General features: G+C 41.8%; 1 long non-coding RNA gene across 1 annotated transcript in view; it reads right to left on the bottom strand.

The window, feature by feature from the left end:
- Nucleotides 1–1,027: 1,027 nt before the first annotated feature.
- LOC134358166 (uncharacterized) overlaps nt 1,028–9,744 on the bottom strand; it is a 30,369-nt gene continuing 21,652 nt past the window's right edge. Inside the window, exon 3 of the long non-coding RNA XR_010020817.1 lies at nt 1,028–1,634. This is a non-coding gene — a long non-coding RNA (uncharacterized LOC134358166). The remainder of the gene's footprint in view (nt 1,635–9,744) is intronic.

Below are 9,744 nucleotides of genomic sequence, written 5' to 3'. Positions count from 1 at the left end.
ATCTAAAAAGTGGCTTAAACTGTCTACAGTGCAGTGACTGAGGTAACAGATAGAGGGAGTGGGGGTTGCTGGACTGGTTGATCAGATTAACTGTCTGGGGTAAGAAAGTTTTGAGATGGCGTGAAGTTTTAGTTCTTTTTCTTCTGGAAAGTTTTTGCAATTTCCAGAAGGGAGGTTTTAGAAAAGGCACTTTGCTGGGTGGCTAGTGAATGCAATGATTCCAACCCTTTCTCCCTCCCATTTTGCCCAGAAACCTGCTCTGACCAGTCTATATAATAGAGCTTAAATTTCTTTAGCTGCCTCCTAAAAGAGGAGTCCATATTTGTTTGGTATTTACTGAAGTGTGATCCCAGTCCATAAAGTGCTGAATTTTCAGCGCAATGTGAAATTGAGACCTGAGCTGCTCATTTCATATAGTGCTACAGGATGTTTTGGCACACCTGAGAGATTGTATTTTTTCAGGTGATAACAACCCTCCTCACAATCGTGGAAACAGAATATCTGTCATTATCACATGGCTGCATACCAGTTGACTGTGTTACAACTGTGTGACATTATAAACACGTGTTTCGATTTCAACTGAGTTTTCACTACTACTTTTGTATAACTAAAGATTCTCACCTGCTTTTTTTCCCAATGATGCTATTTGCTAGCAACAGTATATCTTGTATGAGGTTTTGTTTAAGCATTCTGAGTATTTCAGGGAACATTGTATGTTTTAAGTTATGATACCAAGCCATCAGGAAATAGTCAGATAGGTGATTGGTGGCATGATGAGAGAGGAAAGACAATAGGAAGAGAGAGGTTTATTGTGGAAATCAGTATCTTAGGCTTTGACAACTGATTGTAAGGATCATAAAATTTGGGGATGATCAAGAGGCTGCAGTTAGAGCCAATCTGATAGGAAGTAGTTGGGTTGGAAGAATTTGAAATAAAGGAAAAACTAGGTCCTGGCAAATGTTAAATACCTGGATGATAGGTTTAAAATTATCATAACCAACAGACATTGCAGTTTATACGCGGGAAGGATAAATACAGAATGAATGGAGCTGTGCAAATTAGGACACATTAATTCTGAATTATTTTTATTTCAAGGTCAAACAGTGGTGGCTGGTCAGGAGACAAATCTAGATGTACCCAAGTCAAAGGAAAACTTATTATCAAAGTACATATATGTTACCTTAAGATTCATGTTCTTGCAGGCATTTACAGGAAAATAAAGGACACAATAGAATTAATGAAAAAGTCTACATAAACAAACAAATGAAAATCTTATCAGTGGTTGAGCACAGCCAGGAATAGGGAGCTAGCTGTTCTTTAAATGGAGAGAGAAATAGGCCGATAAGTTGTTCAAAGCTAATTTTATGATCAAATATTTCCAAGTTGCAAACACATGGTACCATTCCACTCAATACCACATTTTGTTATTCCTTTGAATTATTTACTTAATTATTTTAACTGGGAACTCGCACATTGCAAGTCTGACTTTTGGCTAGATTACTTTGTTCTTCATATCCTTTTGATGGGATTCCTTCTACCTCATTCCCTCAAGATCTTTCTTAAGCAGTCCCTTAGGATCAATGGTGATCTGCTTTCACTCCAGTTTTGTGTGATCTGATGTCGATGAGACCAGTCTAGGGAAAAGCAGACAACTTATGTAAGTGGAACATAGTATTTCTGAGTGGGTAGGTAACTTATCAGGTGCTTCACTCTTTCTGCAACCAATATATGAACTTAGTTCACAATACCAATCTGAATTTTCTACTGTAGGTGATCATAGGTTAGAGGTTCCCAATAATTATTGGGGATGTTAGTTAGTTTTCAAAAAGGCTTAGAACCAGGGGTTCCCAAACTGCGGTCTACGGATCCCTTGCTTAATGGTGTTGGTCCAATCCATAAAAAAGGTTGGGAACCCCTACTTTAAGCAGATCCTTGAAGCTTTTTTGCCACCTGTCTTAATATATCTTACTGTGACAGAGCTTGGAATAGAATACCTGTTTTGAGAAGCGGCAGTCAAATGTGCAAATGATGTGGCCTGTCTAACAAAGTTAACTGAGTGTAACTAGATGCTCGAAATAGGCAATCCAGTCCTGTTAGAGAACTACATCCCCAGCATTGGTGATGTTCCAGTGAAGTACATGGATTTTGTGGAGGCCGTGTTGGTGAGTTTGCTAAGATGTTTCTTTGGACAATAGCTCTACCTCGTCCTTGGGTTGACATTAGAAGTGTTTCTCAGCTCTGTAAATAAGCATTTTAGAGCTACTTTTTTGATATATGGCATTCTGCAGTGCAACTGAATCCCACACGGCTTTGCATCATTCGAATTGCAGGAAATTCTGATCCATAATTATACAGTAATTACATCAAGTCAGTCAGCTAGATTTGAACTTAATTCTAATAAATTTTAGTCCTAAAGGAGCTGTGTGCACGTGCTTGGATACATGCACACAGATTTTGGCTGCTGATGATGTAGGAATATTTAACAATAAAGATGTATCATTCTTAATAAACACCCAGCATGATCAACAGTTGGCATTATCTAATGGAATTTCATGACAGGTGGGAGTTGTACTGCAGCTAGTATGAACTCAAAATTGGTGCAAGGGGCTGTTGCATCTCACTTAAATGTCAAAGCATTTAGACGTTTTCCTCCTGGCTGTGGCTATTCAAAGGCACTTTCCTCCTCTCCCTTCCTTTTGCTCCCCATTAACAACTGATCATCCAGAATTCCATTACTCTTGTTCATCCTGAAATCAGGAATCAACTTTATTTGCTATGTACATTTACATGTATTAGGAATTTGCTTTGGCCTGTTGGTCAGGGTGTGACATGCACCAAAAACAACTTCATTCAACAATTATGAAGTATTATATAAAAATAAAGCTAGAGGTTAAAGTATAGATATGAATAAAATGTCCATAAATACAGCATTATAAAAAGTGGTTTAAAATGTTTATAGTGCAGTGACTGATGTAAATGGGGAGGGGAGTGGCTAACTAGCATAGTTTATCAGATTAACTGCTTGGGGGAAAAAGATGGTGTGAAGTTCCCAAACATGCAACACCAGCACCTCCTCCCCAACCGTTTTAGTTCAGAACTGCCTATTAGTTAAACAATGGCTTTTTAAGGCTAACCATCCTTGATCTTCTCCAGCTCTTGCTTCCGATATCATAAAATTACGTCCTCTTGCTCATTCTTGAAATAAATTGCTCCACCTGTGGTAACCATACCTTCCAAGCCCACAAACAAATTCTGAAAATCCCTCTAAAAGATGCTGCTTCTTTCCCTAATAAAGAGCCTATCACTTTTATGGAGATTTCTTTGACCTAATATTTCCCCCCAGCTTTGATTCTGTATTTGAAAACACTTCTCTGAAGCACTTTAAGAAAATATATCATAGAGGCTCCATAAATGAATCTTACTCTTGAGATGTGAGATCAGGAACTGATTCATGAATTATACACCAATTAGGTTTGTATGCAATTCTCAGAGTTTTGCATATTGATAAGCACATTCATTTGTTGAGCTGCAGTGTGGAATAGACCCTCTGGGTCATTTGAGACACGTAGCCCAGCAATCCCCCAATTTAATCCAAGCCACATCACGGGACAATTTACAATGACCAATTAACCTACCGATCAGTCCCCGTCTTGGGACTGTGGGAGGAAACCAGAGCACCGGGAGGAAATGCAGACAATCACGAGGAGAACATGACAAACTCCTTACAGGTAGAGGTGGGAATTGAACCCCGGGTCACTGGGATATGACTCCCAAAACACAATTGTACTGAGTGCATGCTGGCAGTATAACAGTGCATCAGATCAGCTAAAAAGTCCCTTGACCAAGATCTCAGTTTCACTGTTAGTGGTCAAGAGCAAATGGTTTATTTATGTGCACTGTAACTTTCAGGATATTCATGTAAAATGCTTGTTCAGGATGTACTCCAGCCCCTGAGGTGATCAATGGTCCTAAAAGGTCTCCAAAGAACAAGTGAATACTGCATGCTCTCTCTGCAGACACTCAGGCACGGACATATCCTCAGAAGAAGTGGAGGCTGTCATCTTATTCCGAATGTATCCTCACAAGCAGAGCAGACAGAGCCCCCAGTGGCCAGCTGCCTGGACCTGTGAATGACCATCTTGCCCACAACATTGTACCGACCATGTAACCTATTCTAGAAACTGCCTAGAATTTCCCTACTGCATAGCTCTCTATGTACCTATCTAAGAGTCTCTTAAAAGACCTTATTGTATCAGTCTCCACCACCATCGCCGGGAGTGCATTCCATGCACCCATCACTCTCTGTGTGAAAAACTTACCCTTGACATCCTCTCTGTACCTATTTAAAACTACGTCCCCTCATGTTAGCCATTTCAGCCCTAGGAAAAAGTCTCTAGCTATCCACATGATCAATGCCTCTCATCATCTTGTACACATCAGGTCACCTCTCATCCTCCGTCGCTCAAGGAGAAATGGCCAAGTTCACTCAACCTAATCTCCTAAGGCACGCTCTCCAATCCAGGCAACATCCTCGTAAATCTCCTTTGCACTCTCTCTATAGTATGCACGTCCTTCCTGTAGTGAGGTGACTAGAACTGGACACAGTACTCTAAGTGGGGTCTGACCAACTGTAACATTACCTCACGGCTCTTGAACTCAATCCCACAGCTGATGAATGCCAACACACCATACCCTTCTGAACAACACTGTCAACCTGTGCAGCAACTTTGTGTGTCCTATGGACATGGACCTCAAGATCTCTCTGATCCGTCACACTGCCAAGAGTCTTGCCTTTAATACTATATACTGCCTTCAAATTTGATCTACCAAAATGAACCATTTAACACTTATCTGGGTTGAACTCCATTTGCCACTTCTCAGCCCAGTTCTGCATCCTATCGATATCCCGCTGTAATGTTTGGCAACCCTCCAAACTATCCGCAACACTCACAAACTTTGTGTCATCAGCAAACCTACTAAACCACCCTTCTATTTCGTCATCCAGGTCACTGATAAAAATCACGAAGAGGAGGGGTCCCAGGACAGATCCCTGTGGAACACCACCTGTCACTGACCTCCATGCAGAATATGACCCGTCTACAACCACCCTTTGCCTTCTTTGGGCAAGCCAGTTCTGGATCCACAAAGCAAGTTTTCCTTGGATCCCATGCCTCCTTACGTTCTGAATGAGCCTCATATGGGGAACCTTATCAAATGCCTTACTGAAATCCAGATCCACCGCTGTACCTTCATCAATGTGTCTTGTTACGCAATGTGTGAGTCGCGAATGCCTGCATTCCTGATAACCCCGCACGATGAAAAATGGGTTAATGATTATCGCGCACAATTCAATTACCTATCAGCAGCGGAACCAGGTGTCTATGAACTGCTTGTACCTCTTACCAGCATTAGGCTTGAAAACTTGAAGGAATTTGGTGCACCGTGCAGCATGCACGCTATGCAACTTTATTTATCCTTTGGCAAGTTCACTTTCCCGAAACCAATGTACATATTTTAAAAACCTCGCCATCTCTCGCTCTCTCTGGGCACGTCAGTTTTATGACTTACAAGGAGAAAAATTAAAAAGCGTTATATTTTATATTTATAATTTCCGTTCATTTTTTTGGAGTGGACTGCAAAGTTGACTTTCTTCATGTATGAAACTTGTATAAACTGACGTCGCCCCAGGGTGAAGAAAGCTCTTGGCATTTTAGTTCCTTGGCTCCTTTACAAGCTGGGTGATGGAATGTGTTCAAGGAGGAACAACAATGGTAGGAGGTGGATAATGACTCTGAAAGCGAGCAAACTATTTCTTTTTCTGTTTCGCTGCCTCCCTCCGGCTATTCTCCCCAGTGTTGCGTGCGACCAGTTTTATCACTGTATGCATCTCGCTCTCACTCTATCAATTGTAGTTTCGGACATAAAATGACCTTCAGCGGAAAACTGTTTTGAGCGCGTTGCCCAGTTTCTGCAAACTTTACTTGTGTGCGGCGTGGAGCAAATTTAATAGCTCAATTTTGAAAGATCGCGATCGACATGAAATCTGAACGTGCTCAAGGTAAATGCTTTCATAAAGCCCCATTTGCGGTCGGGGGATTGAGACAGCCAAATTGTACAAGGAAAGGCGCCACTTACACCCTTAGGAAGAGTGGAGACACAGGAGACTGCTGATGCCGGCGTAACAAGCAAGATATTGGAGGCGGAGCATAAGCAGCATCTGTGGAGGGAAACGGATCAGATAGCGGGTCCCCACCCCAAACGTTAGCTTGTCCATTTCACTCCACACACGTTCCCTGGCACGATGAGTTCCTCCAGCATCTTGCTTATTGCATTGGGATAAACATACATACACACACACACACAATATACTGGAGGAGCTCAGCAGCCTAGGCTGCATCCATCTAAGAAAATTAATAATCTACATGACCCTACATCAGAATCATGATACCTGTTGGTCCAGATTTCCAGCATATGCAGTTTCTCCGTGTCTCCGAAATATGCCAAGCCAGATACCTTTACTTACAAAAACAAAAGAGATTGGCAGATGCTGAAATTCCAGAGATTCCTACACTCTATAATAGCACCAAAATTGCTTTATCATCAACCAAGAGTGAGATGGTGAAAATTGGCTCTTCTGATAAACAAGTATTCCACCTGCAGCATAGGCATGGTTCCACACAGGGGCACAAACCTCATTAAATACATAAACATTATGAACATACAGCTTTAGACACGTGTGCACTTTCTCCCATCACACGCATGCTCAGTATATGTGTTTGCCCCTCCCAACACAAGCAAATTTAATTCTCTATGCTTCTCATCCCAGCATTTTTTAAAAAAAGACTTGAACTTCTGAACTGGGCAGCACCACTGCACAGCCAACAGAACCGCTGCCTTGTACTTCCAAGAATGTTAGTTCATTCCTGCCCTAAGGAGTCAGCACGTTCTCCCTGTGACTACATGGGTTTCCCCCCAGGAGTTCTTGTTTCTTTCCATTTCTCAAGATGGTATTGTCCATAAGAGGTAGAAATTGGGGATAATCGATGGGTATGTAGCAAGAATGAAATGGAATTAGGATAAATGGGTGCGTGATCATCAGTGTGGAGGCGGTGAGGTGAAGGGTCTGTACCTGTGCCTTTTGACTCGACCTTGATGACTTCTATAACTCCTGTTATGTCCCAAAACACTTTATATCCAATGAAGTACTGCTGATAAGAAATCACCTTGGCAATATAGCAAACAAGGCAACCAGTTTTTGCCCAGTCAGCATCCAGACACAGAAAGCGATGATAACTATAATACGGAAATACGTAGATATTGTTTATAAAAGGATCAATGAATATTAGACACAGACGTGGAGTACAAGCCTAGATTGTACTGAAGTACCAGTGGTTGGACTTGAACCCACAACTATCTAACTCAGATAAGACTTCTAACCACTGTACATTCTATTCACTATTGATGAGGCATTGACATGAAAAGGTAGTAAAATATCTATGGCTTAATTGCAAGCAAGGCAGAGGCTTAATCTCTGGTGACGTTGATAATGTTTATTAACATCATAAGATCATAAGATATAGGAGCAGAATTAGGCCATTTCATCACGGATGAGAGACTAGTGTAGAAATTGCAGGGGCTCTGGCAGAAATATTTAAAATGTCCTTAGCCACGGGTGTGGTGCTGGAGGATTGGAGGGTAGCTCATGTTGTTCTGTTGTTTAAAAAAGGCTCCAAAAGTAAACCAAGTAATCACAGGCTGGTGAGCCGGACATCAGTAGTAGGTAAATTATTGGAAGGTGTTCTGAGAGATCGGATATACAAGTATTTGGACAGCCAAGGGCTGATTAAGGATAGTCAGCATGTCCTTGTGCGTGGTAGATCGTGTTTAACGAAACTTGTAGAGTTTTTTGAGGAGGTTATCAAGAAAGTAGATGAAGGAAAGGTTGTGGATGTTGTCTACATGGACTTTAGTAAGGCCTTTGACAAGATCCCACATGGGAGGTTAGTTCAGAAGGTTCAGACACGAGGTATCCATGGGGAGGTTGTAAACTGGATTCGAAATTGCTTTGTGTGGGAGAAGACAGAGAGTGGTTGTGGATGATTGCTTCTTGGACTGGAGGCCTGTAACTAGTGGTGTGCTTCAGGGTTCTGTGCTGGGACCATTGTTGTTTGTTGTCTATATCAATGATCTAGATGATAATGTGGTAAATTGGATCAGCAAGTTTGCTGATGACACTAAGATTGGAGGTGTTCTGGACAGTGAGGAAGGCTTTCAAAGCTTGCAGAGGGATCTGGACCAACTGGAAAAATGGGCCAGAAAATGGCAGATGGAATTTAATGCAGACAAGTGTGAGGTGTTGCATTTTGGAAGGACAAATCAAGGTAGGACATACACAGTAAATGGTAGGGCACTGAGGAGTGCAGAGGAACAAAAGTATCTGGGAGTTCAGATACATAATTCACTGAAAGTGGCGTCACAGGTAGACAGGGTTGTTAAGAAGGCTTTTGGCACCCTGGCATTCATAAATCAAAGTATTGAGTATAGGAGTTGGCATGTTATGGTGAGGTTGTATAAGACATTGGTGAGGCCAAATTTGGAGTATTGTGTGCAGTTCTGGTCACCTAACTATAGGAGGAATGTCAGTAAGATTGAAAGAGTGCAGAGAAGATTTACTTGGATGTTGCCGGGTCTTCAGGAGTTGAGTTACAGGGAAAGATTGAACAGGTTAGGACTTTATGCCTTGGAGCGTAGAAGAATGAGGGGAGATTTGATAGAGGTTTACAAAATTATGAGGGGTATAGACAGAGTAAATATGAGTAGGCTCTTTCCACTTAGATTTGGCGACAATAAAGTATAAAGTATAGGAGAGATAAATACAAGAGGACATGGCTTTAAGGTGAAAGGGGAAAGGTTTAGGGGGAACATTAGGGGGAACTTCTTCACTCAGAGAGTGGTGGGAGTGTGGAACAAGCTGCCATCTGACGTAAATGCAGGCTCACTCTTAAGTTTTAAGAATAAATTGGATAGATACATGGATGGGAGAGGTCTGGAGGGTTATGGACTGGGTGCAGGTCAATGGGACTAGCAGAATAAAGTTTTGGCACAGACTAGAAGGGCCGAATGGCCTGTTTTCTCTGCTGTAGTGTTCTATGGTTCTATGATACATTTTTTCTTCCCAGCCCCAATCTCCTGACTTCTCCCCGTATCCCTTTATGCCCTAACCAGTGAGTCTGACTTCAGTGGTGAGCAGGATCCTGAGAGGCAGGATTTATGAGTATTTGGAGAGATATAATCTCATTAGGGATAGTCAGCATGGCTTTGTCAAGGGCAGATCATGTCTTAAGAGCCTGATTGAATTCTTTGAGGATGTAACAAACCACATTGACGAAGGTAGAGCAGTGAATGTAGTGTAAATGGATTTCAGTAAGGCATTTGATGAGGTTCCCCATGGCAGGCTCTTTCAGAAAGTAAAGAGACATAGGATCCAAGGAGAACGTGCTTTGTGGATCCAGAATTGGGTTGTTCACTGAAGGGAAAGTAGATAGTTCATATTCTGAATGGAGGTCAGTGACCAGTGGTGTTCTGCAGGGATCTGTTCTGGGACCCTCCTCTTTGTGATTTTTATAAATGACCTGGATGAAGAAATAGAAGGGTGGTATAGTAAATTTGCTGATGACACAAAGGTTGGGGGTGTTGGGGATAATCTGGAGGGTTGTCAGAGGTTACAGCAGGACATAGATATGA

This window comes from Mobula hypostoma, chromosome 18 (genome assembly GCF_963921235.1).
Source record: "Mobula hypostoma chromosome 18, sMobHyp1.1, whole genome shotgun sequence".
NCBI classification, from domain to species: Eukaryota; Metazoa; Chordata; class Chondrichthyes; order Myliobatiformes; family Myliobatidae; genus Mobula; species Mobula hypostoma.
The sequence above is the reverse complement of the archived record's forward strand: the minus strand, read 5'-3'. Positions and strand labels throughout refer to the sequence as shown.